The sequence below is a fragment of the Jaculus jaculus genome, chromosome 5 (genome assembly GCF_020740685.1).
Source record: "Jaculus jaculus isolate mJacJac1 chromosome 5, mJacJac1.mat.Y.cur, whole genome shotgun sequence".
Lineage (NCBI taxonomy): Eukaryota > Metazoa > Chordata > Mammalia > Rodentia > Dipodidae > Jaculus > Jaculus jaculus.
The window spans coordinates 124,494,619-124,511,851 of record NC_059106.1 but is presented as its reverse complement, the minus strand read 5'-3'; the positions used below and the strand labels follow the sequence as shown (position 1 = coordinate 124,511,851).

The 17,233-nt window shown below is 45.2% G+C and overlaps 1 pseudogene; it reads right to left on the bottom strand.

The window, feature by feature from the left end:
- Positions 1-6,386: 6,386 nt before the first annotated feature.
- Positions 6,387-6,819, bottom strand: LOC101611324 (annotated as a pseudogene).
- Between the last annotated feature and the right edge of the window lie 10,414 nt (positions 6,820-17,233).

Here is a 17,233-nt window from a genome sequence, read left to right as displayed (position 1 = left end):
GAGCGGGGGAGAGAGATAGCTTCTAAGGTAAAAGGGCTTACTGCGTAAGCACAAGGTCCTGGCACACCCGGAGCTTGTTTCCTCGGCCCCCACATAAATAGCTGGGTGTGCCCGTGCACACCTGTAACCTCAGAGGTCAAGAGGGGGGCGAGAATAGCAGAGGTGGGGGTGCTGCAGTAGGTGCTGAGGTGGTGAAGTCTTACAGGGGGGCACACTGGCGATCCTTTTGGGGGAGCTGCTCATGTGATGCCTGGAAAACAGCCAAACTCATTTTCCTATTGTGAGGGCAGCTGGCCAGCAACCTTAGTTCCATTTGTAAACTCAATTCTCCTTTGCCATGAAGTATGGCAGAATATCAAAGGACACAGGTAAGTGGTCATTCAGAGATTCCAAGACTAAGGGTATAAGTCCTGGGGGGGGGGTCTTATTCTGCCTACCCAGGACCAGGCTACATTATCTTTCCCTCTTACTTGACACAGCTTGAATGTGCCATCTGCTTTTTGCTGGTACCTTGACTAAGTGTATATGTGCGTTCATGTAAGGTCAGAGATAGGTGTGATCATGAGTGCAAAAACTGTGGGTGTGGTGGTTTGAATAGAATAGGTGTCCCCCAATATATTCAGTTGTTCATTTGTTTGTAGTTTGCATCTATAGCCACCTTGCTGGAGGCAATGTCATTGGGTGGATCTTTAGGTGTGGTGGTGGGTTTCAGATTTCAATCTAATGATATGCAAAGTGTACATAGCTGGAGTTGCTGAAGTGTGCTGTGCTGTGGCTTTTGACTTTTAGGCTTGTGCTTCTCTGTCCCTATTTGGGCCTGTGAAGACAGGCCAGCTTCTTCTGCCATTATGGAACTTCCCCTGGATCTGTAAGCTTCAATAAATATCCCTTCCTCCATAACTGTGCCTGGTCTGGAAGTTCATCTCAGCAAACCTGAATCTGTCTGCTACAGTGGATCAGTGTAATCCCACCTGCGAAATTATATGTGTGATTATATGTATATAGATGTATGTATGCAAATATGTTAACATTTTGATGAAACAGGCAGGATGCCATTAATGAAAGTCATTTACTTTTTCCATAGCATCCCTTCCTGAAGTAAGGGAATGAAGTCACTCTCCCCAACATCAGGTAGGTTTCCTCACTATCTGTCCTGGTGTCTGGCCCTTTGCTTTGAACATAGTCCTTTTCCAATGCAAAAGTCCACGCCTCAGCACACACTGAGAGTTTGAAGGAAAAGCTGCTTCCTTCTCCTACATGAAAGTACGACACAGACAGTGAATCTCATACTTCAGGTTACACAGGAAAATGACCCCTCAATAGATCCCAGGGGAGTGAATTATATCTGGCCCCTATTTGCATAACATCACTGTGCCAGTTTAGATATGAAATGTTGCCCACAGACTCCTTTATCGAAGGTCTTGGCCCCAGCTGGTGGTACCACTGAGAGATGATTAGGTAAAGAGGTTGGTAACCTCATGGTGGATTAATCTATTGAAGAGATAAAACTGAGTGGGCCTTTAGGAGGTATGGCCTAGTTGGAAAAAGTGAATCACTGGGGCATGTTCTTCAAGAGTATATCTTGTCCATTAATATCTCTCTGTCTCCCTCTCTCTCTCTCTCTCTCTCTCTCTCTCTCTCTCTCTCTCTCTCTCTCTCTCCCTCTCCTTCCTAGGCATCATGAGATGAGCAGAAGTTCTCTACCATGTCCTCTGCTATGATGTTCTGCCTTAACAGAGGCCTAGAGGCAATGGAATCAGTCAACCATGGGCTGAAACTGCTGAATCCATGAGTCAAAGTAAGTCCTTCCTTTCTCAGTTGTTTATCTCAGGCATATTGCCATAGTGATGAATAGTTAACTAACAATGGCAATGTACTGGGTCTTCAGTTCACTTCTTCAGCAGAAACCCGGATGGGGTTCTGTGGTTTCCCATCCAGCATACACACAGCTCAGATGTCACTCTGTCCTAACAAGTGAAAAGCTGAGGGAACTGAAAAATCAACAATCGTTCTTAGATCTGTCAAAGAAACAAAGTCACAGGACAAACTACTGACCTCAGAGTTAGGGAGACAGACAAGCAGGTACAGAGCCACACAGTGTTCCAAGACAGAAGCGCAAGTGCAGAAACTTCCCGTGGAACCAGTGCTGTCAGTGCGGAAGACTGAGAGTCAGAAACTCCAAGGGATGGTTATGTGTGAACACAGCATCTGTGGGTTTTACCTCTAGGTCCATGTCCTTCTAGGTTATATAAAAGTAATCTGAAAAGGAACCATATTGTCTGTGTAGAATAGTGCTCTTTGTCACAAGGCCTGTGTGCTAGCTACTTATCTTGTTGCTGTGATAAAATATAACTTAAAAACGTGGCTTAAGAAAGGGAGGGTTTATTTCAGCTGACAGTTTCAGGTCACAGCCCATCACGGAGGGAAGGCATGGCAGCAGGAGGTCAAGGCAGCTGCTCACACTCAGCCCACAGCGAGGAAGCAGAGAGTGATGGATGCTGCTGCTCAGCCACTCCCCTCCTTTTTATATAGTCTGTGTCCAAAGAATCCCTAAGCAGACAAAGCCAGCTAGGTTATGGGAGCAACCTTAGCTGTTAGGGTGTGAATATGACATATTCAAAACCCACAGGCCTATTTATGTGTTTCAAATCTTGGTCTACAGCTGATGGCAATGCTATGGAAGATTGTAGAACCTTTGAGGTGGAAGGCATGGTTTTTAAAAGTGGTCCTGTAAGGGTCCAAGAATTGCTAAAGAAAGACCCCGGACTCAAATAGTATGTAAAAGCAAAGAGCGTTTATTTTGTAGAATCAGCCAGCATGTGGGGGTCAACCATTCATACAAAATGACGACCAAGAGGAGCACGCAGGCCCCATTGAAGCACAGCTAGGGGAATTTTAGGAGGGTTAGGTCATCTTCTAATGTGATCGGTTAAGTAAGCAGCAGTTACATGTGTACGCCTTTGATTGGCTGTGGCCCAGATTTTACCATCCTTGGACATGTTTAGACATGTTTTAGAAACTTTGCAGGAACTGACTCAACCCTGGAGCCCACTGTCTCAGGCAAGTCCTTTTTTTTGGTCATAGTCCAGAGGTATTGGAGGAACTGACACAGGCCCCTGGGTGGCTATCTTCCCTGGACACATGTCAGGGTCACTGTTGATTAATAGCCCTTTGTTCATAGTTTTTCTCAGAAGTCTTGCCTGCCTCTCTGGGAAACTGAAACTTAGGCCTAGCTGTAAACTGGAGCAAATTTGATCCTCTCAGTCCACTGGGGGAAGGACTTTGGTGGCTATAGACTAGCTCTACTTCTAGCTTGAGCTCTCTGCTTCCTGATCCACTGAGATGTGAACAAGCCAAGTCACAAGCCCCTATGGCCAGGGACAGACCAAGCCTCTCCAGCTGACATGCCTTTCCTGCCACGAATTGTGAGCCTGAATCAACCTTTCTGCCTTCAAGTCATTGCCATCAGATGTTTTGTCACAGCAACAATGAAAGTGACTAAAATATTGACCTTGTTCCTTTGCACACATGAGCAGATATTAATGGCCATTTGGGGTGGTTTGAATGGATGCCCTCCAATATATTCAGGAGTTTATTAAAGCTTGTAACTTAGATCTGCAGCTACCTGGCTGGAGGAGGTGCCACTATGGGAGGATACTGGATCCAGAAAAAAGGTGAGTTTCGGGGCAGATTTTGGATTCATGTCTAAAGATATGCAAAGTGCTGGAGTTCTGCATGGAGTTCCTGAAGTGTGCTGGCTTTGATGCTGCTGCTGGTAGTGCCTTTTCTCTCTCTCTTCTTGGACCTGTGAAAGTGAGCCAGCTTCTTCTACCATTATGGAACTTCCCCTAGATCTGTAAACTTCAATAAATCCCTTTATCCCATAAACTGTGCTTGCTTTAGAAGTTCATCCCAGCAACCTGAGGCTGACTGCAATACCAATTGATTATAAACCTCTATTAAATTAAAACAAATGAGAACAAGCACTCAGAAGCTGCTAACTATTCTTCTACAACAAAGAACTTTCCATTGATCTCAAATAAAACAGCTATGTAATTATAATTCATGAAAATATTTTTCCAGACCAATCTCATAAAAAGCCATTCCTGAGCTGGAGAGATGGCTTAGCGGTTAAGCGCTTGCCTGTGAAGCCTAAGGACCCCAGTTCGAGGCTCGCTTCCCCAGGTCCCACGTTAGCCAGATGCACAAGAGGGCGCACGCGTCTGGAGTTTGTTTGCAGAGGCTGGAAGCCCTGGCGCGCCCATTCTCTCTCTGTCCCTCTACCTGTCTTTCTCTCTGTGTCTGTCGCTGTCAAATAAATAAATAAAAATTAAAAAAAAAAAAGCCATTCCTTTGGTTCTCCTATGGGAGCTAAACCTACCTCATACCACTGAAATCACAGATGGTAACAATTGAGGAGACTCAAAATATTCAAATGTTGAAAACAAGTGGTGTTAAATGAGATATCTATATCACCCTTCTAAGGCTCATGGAACATTGCTAAAGAGAGAGGCAGAGAGAATATAAACACTAGAGGATGAGAGGAAGTGTTTTGGAACACTGTCTTCCAGACATGAAGTGACCATTGCATTCATAATCTCACAACAGCTGTCATTACTTGCACAATATTGGGCCCATCAACATTCCATCATGTATGATGGATGATGACAAAAGAAAAAAAGACACCAAAGTAGAAGAGGGACTAGGTAGAAAGAAGAAGGGATTCAGAGAAAGGGGATGGGAAAGGAAGCAAAAAAAAAAAAAAAGGTAATGAATGGGTGGGGATTCTGATCAATTTTGTACATGTATAGAAATTATCAATAAAATACTTGTTTAAAAAAGCCAGATGTGTAGCATGAACATCTGTAATCCCAGTTCCAACAACAAGAAGAGAGGTGGAGAGAGGATAATCCCCCAGAAGCCTTCAAGCCAGCTAGTCTTGCAAATTAAGCAATGAAAGAGATCCTGCCTCAATCACGTGGAAGATGAGGACATCCAAAGTTATCCTCTGACCTCCACGTGGGCACCTGGCCTGGTTTCTGGGTGGCTGATAGTGTACTTGGGCATGCTATTATAGAAAAGTTGCAGAGCCTCCTGCATGATATTCATAGCTCCTATGCTTCTCTTCTGTATTTGCTCAATAGTACTGTCAATGCCAATAACAATGCCAAAGTTACTGTGAGGATTGGGAGCAGTCAGTGCTTCCTGAGGGATCACACATGTCAGGATTGCATTGGGACATTCTGTGTGTTGTCTCAAATCTCTCCACAACCTCATGAATGACTTTTTAAGGACAGATCTCAACAAAGTTCCCCAAGTTGGCCTTGAACTCACCCTGTACCTCAGGCTGCCTTTGAACTTATGATCATTCTACCTCAGCCTCCTGAGTTCTTAGATTACTGGTATGTGCTATTGTACAGACTTGGGAGGTTCTAGTTTCATTCCCTATTTTCCAAGAGAAGGAAAAGAAGGCTCTCAGAGGTGGAGTGATTCCTTCTAAATCCTAATATCTTCTAAGGGCAGTGTTGTATACAGCGTTACATTGCTGGATTGAACATCCAAACCAAACACAGTTTATGAGAAGAAGGAGTTTATTTCAGGCTTACAGACTCAGGAAGAAGTTCCATCAATGGCAGAAGAAGCTGTTTCCACATATCCAAGCATAAAGAAACCATACCTGCCAGCAAACACCAAAAGCAGCAAACACACAAAACTGGCAGCAGCAAAAATCCAGAGCTCAAACTATCTGCATACCTTTGGGCTAGAAATTAAATCTTCTTCCAAACATACTTTAGGGTTCTTCACCCAGTGACACCTCTTCCAACCAGGCAGCTGAAGACCAAGTTACAAGAGTTAGTAAAATACTTGAGTTGATGGGGAACCTACATTCAAATTCCCACATTCCATCCCTGGCCCCAGTAGACTCATAATCACCTCACATTCTAAACTGCACACCGAGCAACTTTGAAGTCCCCATAGTCTTTACCAACTTCAAGGTTTTTCCAAAATCACACATCTCACATCAGAATTAAGACTCATTCCTTTTTAAAATTATTTTTATTTTATTATTTTATTTATTTAATTTTTGTTTTTCAAGGTAGCATCTTGCTGCCTGACCTGGAATTCACTATGTAGTCTCAGGGTAGCCTCAAACCCATGGTGATCCTCCTATCTCTGCCTCCCGAGGGCTGGGATTAAAGGCGTGCACCACCACACCCGGCAGAATTTTTTAAAATTTTACTTTTTAATTAATTAATTAATTAATTTGTTTCTGTCTGTTTTAAGAACTGGCTTCACATATCATTTTTCAAAGCCAATTTAATTTTTTTAACCTTAAAAACCCAATGTTTATTACAAAGGTGACCCTAACCCTTGTGATGGGCTTATCAGTAGGACTTCCAGTAGTGAGCTCAGGCCCCAGGGCCTCCAAATTTCTTGGCTTCACAGTGCTGGGGGTCAGCTATCATCAGGGTACAGCCATACTGGATGAGGATGTCTTTGATCTCCTTCTTGGAAGCCTCATCCACATATTTCTAATAATAGGCTACCAGGGCTTTGGAAATGGATTGCTAGGTATTATTGATCTGGGCCACATGACCACCACCCTTCATGGATGACCACACCAGAAAATCACTCTTTGCCCAGAAGTAGAACAGGCTCCAGTAACTTGTACTGTAGTTTGTGCAGCGCAACCATTTCCAGTGGGTGTCCGTTCACCTTGATGAGGCTGTTCCTGCGTTTGCAGTGCGCCACGGCCGTGGCCATCTTCTTGCATCCAAAGACCTGAACTGACTGCAGCAGACTCTTGGATGGCATGGCGGGGAGCGTAGCACATGCGAGCTCCTCACCACGTGGTACCCACACTGGAAAAGGGCCAGTTTAATTTTTTACAGCAAAGTTTGATTAGAGTAAGTAAAATAATCTATATATTCCAAAAGAATGATCTAAAGAAGCCTATACAAAGTAATTGCTTCTTAACTGTGAATCTTATAAAATCAAAACAAGTTATATACTTTCAACATATAATGACACAGAGTAAATATTTCCATTGTTATAAGGTGTAATGAGGAGTCACTGTGCCAATGGCAAAATCAATAACCATTAGGTAAGCATCAAACATCTGTAGTTCAAGTCTGACATCCATAACCAGTGACAAGAGTATCTGGATTTTACAATTTACATCCCTCCAGATGGGCTAAACAGTAAGGGAAAACTTCCCTCTTTAGCCAACAGTGCTCTATGGCAGCCCTTGTATAACCTTGGTATATTCAAAACATCTTGAATCTCCTTTGCAAACCGCAGTCCATCTTACAATGACTTGACTGGTCTCTACCAGAGACATCATCTATTTGCTTCATCTCAGCAGCAGTTCCTGGAACTGTGTGTATTTTATCACCCACTTCCATGTATTTTTCATGATTCCAAAATCAATACCAGGTCTTCCAGGCACAGTTATTTTCATACAGGAGGAAATAAATCTTGACCTTGAAGAGCAGGTTTTTCTTTTTCTTTATCATCTCCTTTGAAAAGAGCTTGTATTTTTTTTTTTAAATTTTTCAACTATCATGAAAAGTTGTCAAGAGCCAGGCATGTTTGGGTTTTTATACTTTGGCCAAAAATAAAAATAAAAATAAATGGTGGCTGTAGAGATAGTTTAGTGGTTAAGGCATTTGCCTGCAAAGCCAATGGACCCCAGTTCAATTCTCCAGGACCCATGTAAGCCAGATGCACAAGGGGGTGCATGCATCTGGAATTTGTTTGCAGTGGCTGGAGCCCCTGGTGTGCCCATTCTCTCTCTCTCTCCCTCTTGCTTTTTTCTCTTTCTCAAATAAATAAATAAATAAAATAAAAATCTTTGGCAATTGCAAGCTTCTTTCTGTAAAATTGTATACTTGTTCTGGAAACAATGCCAAGAGGTTCTTGATTTTGGTAGGCCACAGGTAATTTTCACATCAGGTAGCAAGGTAGATTGAGATGAGGAGCTCAATGCAAAGGGCTGTGGTACTGCCAACTGCACAAGAAAGAATCAGTATCTTCTGTTGGCACAACCAGATGGAAATTTGTTTTCCAACTTCACATTTTCTTTTTGTGCTGGAATATCCTCAGAAACTACCATGGCTTTTTATCTTTATTTGTTTGTTTGTTGTTGTTCTTCCAGTTAGGGTTTCACTGTAGCCCAGACTGACCTGGAATTCACTCTACTCTCAGGCTGGCCTTGAACTCACATCAGTCCTTCTACTTCTTCCTCCTGAGTGCTGGGGGTTTTATTTTTTTTTCTTTGCCAGATGTACACCATGATTTCAAAGATTCCCATGCATAATTCTTCTACCTCTTCATGTCTAGATTTATTTAGTCCCCATGAACTATGAAGCAAAAATTCTTCTATCAAATGGAAAGCAATGCTATCTCCAGTGTTTGACCAGGCACCTGCATAGTGTTCTCCAAGTATGCAAATGATGGGTATCGCTGTGTCCATCCCTCCACATGCCATGATTCAGAGCACCTGCATCCCTACCACATAGGCACCTTTTGAGAAGTTGGGAATACTAGCTCCCAGCTCACCCTATGCAGGTGGCCAGCAGCAAGAGCACCCAAGCCTGGGGCCACCCTGTGCCTGTACTACCTGCCACCTGCCACCCAGAGGTAAATGGCAAAGTTGCTCAATGCCACATCCAGCCCATGCCTGCATCTTTCAGGGGAAAACTAGCATACCAGATCCTGGCTCCTACCAGTGCCTCCCACACCCACACAGTCAGGGGGTGGGGTGGCCAGAGAGCCTCTCCCTGGGATACCCAGGATAGCAGATTTTGCCCACCTAGTCCTGCCTGTGGCACCTCAAGACCCCTCCAGAGTAGTCTGGTGCTCACACATCCTCTTGAGGCCAGATAAGCCACCATAGACCTGCAGCTTCCAGGCTAGCTCCAGATCAGGAAGGAAGCCTCCCACTGGCAGGGGTTGAATGGGCAGGGCTGCAGATTGCAGCTGAGACCAAACACACAGCCCAAGACTTTGGGCAACATGGTGGGCTGGGGGCTAGGAGAGCATCCACAGCCCCTTTTGAAGAAAGAGTTTGTATATCTACCATTCAGTCTTTCCTGGGTGGAATAACCTTAAGGAATTGTGGTGGTTTGAATGGATGGTCCCCAGTAGATTTGGGTGTTTTATTAAAGCTTCATGGATTTCCAGCTATCTGGCTGGAGGAGGCATAACTGGAGGTGGATCTAAATTCCAGCCTAAAATATATGCAAAGTGACTGAGTTCTGCCTGGGTTCCCTGTGGTTTGGCTGCTGGTTTTTGCTTGATTTGGTGGATTTTTTGCTCTGCTTGGATCTACAAAAGGGGAGCCAACTTCTTCTTCCATTATGGAACTTCCCCTAGATCTGAAATTTTCAAATAAATTTCCTTCCTCCCATAACTATGTCTTGTCTGGAGGTGGACTTGGTACTTGCAACCTAAGATGGCTTCTGGAGCAGTAAATCAAGTATTATGGACTATTCTGAAGAGAGTTTGAAAATGCTAAGTGCAGAGAGAATTGTATTTGGAGGGTTGGCTAATGAGCTTTCTAAGGGGAAGGAAAGACTGCAGAAGACTTTGTCGGAGCTGGGTTACTGGCATAAGGGCTGGCTTCATTCTGGTGCCCATTCCTAGAGTGTTAGATCAAGGTTAAATTCGTTATGGAATGATGTGTTTGGGTAAAGGTATGGGACTGAGAGATATAAGGTTTAAAATTGGAGGAATTAAAACATGTTTAAAATTTACAGCACAGAGACTGGTTTTAGGTTACTGAAACTGCTATTGTCAAGCACATTAGCAATCTTAAGGAAGATGGCCCAACTACTTTACATTGCAACAATGGAAAGGGTGTTCAAGGATGATAGAAATGGAAACTATTGAGGAAAGAGATAGACTGGAAAAGGAACCTGCTCTTAAATGTTACGATTTATTTCATACCTGAATTAAGACTATGTCTGTGTACTGAACACATGGTATTGATTTTGGAAGCATGAAAAATGTGTATAATTGTCATGAGTGCACATGGTTTCAGGAGCTGCTGCTGAGATGTGGCCCATAGGTAGGGTGTGATGACCCTCATGAGGATAGTGAAGCCATTGGAAGATGGAGCTTGGTTTCCATGGAGACCTAAAGATGTTTTTGATATACCAGGCCTGTACAAGAGCTACCATGGAGGCTATTGGCTAGGGATGGAAGTTTTTCCTGTCTGTTCAGCCCAGCTGGAGGGGAGTGGTTGCAAAATCTGGAGACTGTCAGTCACTGATCATGATATTGGATTTGAACTGCAGATGTTTGATGTTGGCTTTATGGGTACTGAGTTTGCATTGCTCTACTCTCTCCTTGCTATGCCTATAGCACTTGGAAATGTTTACTCTGTGCCTTATATGTTGAAAGTATATGACACATTTTACTAGTACAGGACTCATCACTAAGAGACATTCTTAAATCTCAAATGAGACTTGGGACTTTTGAACTATCTTAAGTTGGTAAAGACTGTGGGGAGCTTTGAATTTGGACTGAATGCAACATACAATGTGAGATTATTATGAATCTACTGGGAGCCAGGGTTGGAACATAGCAGTTTGAATGGATGTCTCTCAATAGATTTAGGAGTTTTATTAAAGCTTCAGGTTTCCAGCTACCTGGCTGGAGGAGGCATCACTGGGGGTGGATCTGAATTCCACTGTAAGATATGCAAAGTGCTGAGTTATGCCTGGGTTCCCACCAGTTTGGCTGCCAGTTTTCTCTCTAGCTTTTGGTGGTGGGTTTTCTCTTTTCACCACTATGGAAATTCCCCTGGATCTGTAAGCTTCAAATAAATATCATTTCTCCCATATGAGGGTGCCTGGCTTAGAGGCTTATCTCAGCAACCTGAAGCTGACAGCCATTGATACCTTTCTCATTGGTTCAATGTAAAGGACCCTTAATGCTGGTAATCTCCTTGACAGTAACAACTTTAGCAACCAGTCTCTGTGCCATTACATTTTTTTCAACTTTAAATTTATCTCTTTCAGTTCTATATCTTTTATCTCTCTCAATTCTATATCTTTCACCACGCATATCAGTTCATTACTTTCAAATTCAACCTTGATCAAACTCTCTATGAATGGGTACAGAATACAGCCAGCCTTTATCCCAGTAGCCCAATTTTAACAAAATCCTCAGCTGTTTTTCCTTCCCCTTTGAGAGTTCATAAGTGAAGTCTCCAAATATAATTCTCTCTTCACTTAGCATTTTCAAACTCTCACTAAAACAGCCCACAAATTTTGGCTTAGCACACTGTGAGGCTTCTGTAGTCCTAAGTTCTTAGTCCATACATATTTCTTCTCCAGGATACAAATTCCAAAAGACAAAAGTCCACATGGTCAGATTCATCACGTGGCAACATCCCACTCTTGGCACCAAATTTCTGTCATAGATCATTTCACATTGCTGGGATGAACATCCACAGCAGATGCAGTTTATGGGAAGGAGGGCTTTATTTCAGGCTCACAGATCCAGGGGAAACTTCCATCAGTGGTGGAAGAAGCTGCTTGCATACATCCAAGCAGAGAGAAACACCCAAACAGGCAGCAAACCCCAAAAGCAGGAAGCACAAACCAGCTGTGCACAGAACCCCAGAGCTCAGGCCTCTGTGCACACCTTAGGGCTAGACTTCAAGATCCACCCCCAGTGAACTTGCTCCATCTAGGTGGCTAGAGACTCAGGTTACCAGCTTTAATAAAACACCTGAGTCTTTGGGGGACTTACATTCAAACTACCACAGGCAGTTATATGAGAGTCTGGCCAGTCAGATCCTGGATTTAGGATTACTTCTGCTTAGCTGGGCTCATGCTTAAATTCTCATCAGTGATTATTTCCCCATTCTTGCCATACCCACCCAACCATTGCAGGCTCCCAGATACACAACCCAGTAGTGGGACACATGTCATGCTGACCACTCTGTCTCTTCTAGCATGCTGCCAACTGGTGTGGAATGCCCCTAGCCTGAGCCTGGAGCTCAGCACTTGGACTGTGGCCAAGATATAGTCTATCACTGCTGCCCCTGCCCTGACTGATGGTGCTTTCCTGATGGTGTGGTGATCCAACCATGATCCCCAGAAAGTTCCTGTGCATGCAGTGTGCTTCTCTCAGAACTTGGGCCAATGCTGAACCTGACAGGTATAACTTCAAAATCTTATCATGTCTCAGTTATGAGGCTCCTAAAATATCTTGACAGGCTGAATTAAAAATAGTGATGCTGGTGGTGACCCAGGACATGTCCTGGGGTGTTGGCATTTTTCTCCCTTATGCTTAAGGACATTTTCAGGGCCTTTGGATTTTGGGCCCTTGTCCAGGTCATGGTGTAGGGGCGCTACCTCTGAGCTGTGCACTCCTGTCCTTCTAAGGGTGAGGAAGGCCCATCATAGCCAGACTGGGTGGCTAGTATCCCTCAGTGTTTGGGAACAGCAGGGATCTGGGGTGAAGTACCAGTGTACCCTTTCCACTGGGCCTTGATAAAGTCAGGGTGTTTGTATATAAGCCTGAGTTAGAAGAAGCAGGACACCTTTCATTGTCTCCCATTTCCTTCTCACAATCCAGAGGGTCTCATCATGGTCCATCCAGAGGGACTGGAGAAAAAGGAAGGGAGGAGAAGTGCTACTGGGACTTGGCCACCTCCTTCCAAGCTCTTGGTCACTTGAGGCTAGCAGAATCCAGGACTTGTGGTAGCATTAGTGTCAGTTTCAGGATAGTATCTAAAATCATCTGGCCTGCTTTGCTAATTCCCACTTTGTGACCTTATAATAAATACAGAGACCAAGTTTGGAGGGCACCCATTGCCTGCTGAAGTTTCCATATACCTGTGTCACAGGACAAGCAATTGTACCAGAGAAACATAGTAAAGTAGTAAAAACAGAGATGGTTTGTTAAGAAAGTGAAAGCCACTCCCGAGAATGGGAGTGGGCTAGTGAGCTGGAAAGAACATAGACCCAAAAGCCCTGGGCCACAAGTCTCTCTCTCTCTCTCATATATATATATACACATACACACACACACACATACATATACATATACATATATGTATATATATATGTATAGTAGTAATATAATGTGTAATAATGTATATAATAATAAATAAATATAATAATAAGGAAATGGCTCATTATATATATTCTCATTTTTTTATCTATTTTTATTTATTTATTTGAGAGTGACAGACAAAAAGAGAAAGAGGCAGAGAGAGCAAGAGAGAGAGAGAGAGAGAGAGAGAGAGAGAGAGAGAATGAGAGAGAGAGAGAATGGGCACACCAGGGCCTCCAGCCACTGCAATAGAACTCCAGATATGTGCGCCCCCTTGTGCATCTGGCTAACGTGGGTCCTGGGGAATTGAGCCTGGAACTGGGATCCTTAGGCTTCACAGGCAAGCGCTTAACCGCTAAGCCATCTCTCCAGCCCTATATTCTCATTTATATAGCTCCTGTCTTGCTGTTAATACATCAAGGGCCATTTCTGCACATGCTCAATTGCTACACGTAGCAAGCATTGGGAAAGTGTCTTGTCTTCAGGTTACAATCACCTCTTTGCATATGCTGATCTTGGTGGCACCTTCTTCAAGTTCCTGTTCTCTTGTCACAACCTAAGTGCAACTCTTGAAGTTTCTGCTTTCTGTGTGCCACCTTGGAAGGGTGCTGAGGAAGTCATGTATGGCTGTACACTGGGACGAAGAACAGAGGTAAAGATGGCAGGAGTTGTTGTGTTTTCAGGAACATGAGGAGGAAGAGGACACACATGGGAAGTGCAGACAGGGAGCCCCGCAGATCACTGAGCTGCTGACTCTTGCTCCTCTGCTATCTTCCGTCACCCACCAACGTGCTCAATGGCTACTCTGAAGCCCCTTCTCCTGGCTCTGCTGCACAGGCAGGCACAAACTCTTTTCCTCTCTCATGGCTTCTCGTCCCCAGCCTCACTCAGAATTCAACTTGGTAAGACTCCTTCTCAGCTGCTGCAGGCTATGAGTGTTGTCTTTGAAGTCACCTGGCCTGCTTTGCCACTTCTTGACCCAAGGCCAGCTCTGGAAGCTTCTGTTTTCTGCATGTAACCTTAGAGGGATGCGGTGAAAATCACGTGTGGTCATGTAACCTCAATGCACTGCAGTTAGTTCCCAAGCTGTGCAAAGTGTTCACAACCCTAGAGCTATTGAGAATAAGGCTGGCTGGGTGGGAAGCAGGCAATGAGGGGCTGCTGGGGAGCACTTGCAACTCAATGCACCGTGAGGGCACGTGGGAAGTGGTATAGGTACCTCTGAGCCCTCTCTCCCAACTCCTGCAGGCTGCAGGCTGGGGTGCAGAGGAATGGAGAACAAGGCCTCTGCCAGTGAGAGGGAGTCAAATAGCTTTGTTAGGCAGTTAGGGTGGCCCCTGAAAGTAAAAAGGCAGGAAGGTCTGCCTTCCACTTGCTAGAGGTCAAAGGATGATTTGACTTCTTATCTCTGCCTAGTTCCCAGGACCTGGTTTTCCATACCTGAGCCCCTCCCTGGGAGGGAAGTCTTTTTCTAGAACTCAAAGTTAATCCTGACATTGTGTCTCTCTGTCTCTCTGACTGACCTGAGCTGGAAGGTGCAACCCACCACAGTAAGGTTATAAATAGATGGTGCTCTGAGCTCTCTCTGGGCTGCCTGACCACTTGTGAACCTCCAAGTTCTGGTGAGCTTCCCCTCATCGCAGCCCAGCTGAGCTGAGAGCCCCTGACCCCTTCTTCCCACATGGGCTCTCTACCTTCTCCTGACCTCCACATGGCAGAAGCTCTTTGTACTTTCTTTCTTTTCTTTCCTCTCTAACTTTCTTTCTTTTCTTTTCTTTTTTTTTTTTTTTTTTTGGTTTTTCGAGGTAGGGTCTCACTTTGGTCCAGGCTGACCTGGAATTAACTCTGTCATCTCAGGGTGGCCTTGAACTCACGGTAATCCTCCTACCTCTGCCTCTCAAGTGCTGGGATTAAAGGTGTGCGCCACCACTCCTGGCTTCTAACTTTCTTTTTATGGTTTTTCCAGGTGCACCACATGGGTGTATTCCTTTTCTTTCCCTTGATTCTGTACTTCCCTCAATAAAAATATTTTTACGGGCTGGAGAGATGGCTTAGCGGTTAAGCGCTTGCCTGTGAAGCTAAGGACCCCGGTTTGAGGCTCGGTTCCCCAGGTCCCACGTTAGCCAGATGCACAAGGGGGTGCACGCGTCTGGAGTTCGTTTGCAGAGGCTGGAAGCCCTGGCGTGCCCATTCTCTCTCTCTCTCCCTCTATCTGTCTTTCTCTCTGTGTCTGTCGCTCTCAAATAAATAAATAAAAAATTTAAAAAAATATTTTTACAATTGCCGGGCGTGGTGGTGCACGCCTTTAATCCCAGCACTCGGGAGGCAGAGGTGGGAGGATTGCCAAGAGTTCGAGGCCACTTTGAGACTACAGAGTGAATTTCAGGTCAGCCTGAGCCAGAGTGAGACCCTACCTTGAAAAACCAAAAAAAAAAAAAAAAAAAAAAAAAAAAAAAAAAAAATATATATATATATATATATATATATATATATATATGTATGTATGTATATATATATTTACAATTATCCTTCTCAGTCTTATTTAACTCAATTCTTTGTCTAAAAGTAGGTATGAACCTAGGGTTTGGTGTTCAAGGACTTTCTTGAACCCCTAACCACCTGTTTCACTGGGTTTTCTGGGAATCCCAGTACACTCTCTACGTTCCACCCCCTGTACTCGACTGAAGGGGACCTGTGTGTTCTTTCAGCCATCACTCCCTTCAAATGTTCTCTGTGGACAACGTGTGCTGAACAACCTTGGAAAGCCATACTCACTCTCTCACTCAGTCACTCATGAGAGTTCTCCAGAATGGACGTGGTAGCTGGGAATTGCCTGGCTGCTGTCAGCCAGCCTGGTGCTCCTCCTATTGTTGCCCTCCTCAAACTGGTTAGAAACTGGCCTTGTCTTGACTCTTTGCATCTGGGTGTTGTTTGTCAGCCAGTCCCCAGGTGGAAGAGGATTTGCAATTCAACACCCTGCTCTTTACCGGGCCTTGTGACTTGGCCCAGGCTCTGTAAAGGGAAGCACCGCCTGCCTTGAGCTCTGGTGTCACCAGGCCCAGCCTCCCAGCTCCTGAGCTGGTGGGGCTGAGGGTCATTCCGCTTCTGATGCTGCGGGAGGAGGTGGCCAGACCCCTGCAGGCCTAGCCATGGCAGAGCAGGACCACCGCATCTGTAGCTCCAAGTGGCAGACCCCACAGGGCAAGAATTCCGTGGAGTCTGCTTGGTCATGGGTAAGGCTGCATGTGCATGCCTACAGACATAGCCTCTGGGCCCCCCTTTCCCACCCTCAGCTGTGAGGTATTGATGGGACCAAGGGTCACCTGTCCAGAGGGTTCTGCCTTCATGTTTTCTAACTTCATGACCGGCATCTCACTCCTCCAGGGCTTTTATGTTGGAAGCTGTGTTTCTGAGGGAATTATATTCATTCTAGATTAAGGCTGTTTCCTTTGCCCTGGGTAGAAAATGCTTAGAGAAAGCTTTGATCCTGGGCGTTTTCAGGATCTCTACTTCATGGGAGAGGGGAGGCAAAGGCATGGGTGTGGCTTGCCTGTCTTGGTCACAGAGCTGGTAGCAGTGCTTGCTCCTGTGAATGCCATGGCCTCCATGGGCCGCCAGTGCCAGCAGCTGTTCGTACGGCACTGTCAGGCCTCATCCGAAGTCCAGGGAAGGGGGGCGGTGCTTCAAAAGTAGCCTGTTTCCCCGAAGACTCCAAAGCCCGAGGGGTGGGGTTCAGATCACCCCAAGTGTCAGTGAGTACTATGGAAAGAGCCTGTACTAGACATCAGGGTCTTGCTGGTCCGGTGAAGGCTGGCAGGTTTGGTTGGAGTTAAGGTGATATAAGGGTGATGCGTTAACCCCCTGCCCAGATGGTCCCCTGGAAACTCCTGGCATCACCACCGGAGAGGCTGGGCCAGCGTGGAGGGAGGGCTGGCCGTGGTGCACAGCAAAGAGTGCTACAGATCTGCACGAGCAGGAGCAGCCTCCTGTTGCGGGTGCCTGGGCACCCATTGCTTGTCACTCAGCTCAGGTTTGCCCTTAGGCAGGTGGCCTGTTAGAGGTCACTGTGCGGGCCAAGGCTGAGATGCAGAGAGAAGCTGATGGGGAGGGGCCTGGGCTCTGCCCTCACTTCTGCTCCAGGGTCATTTGGCCCCAAGGG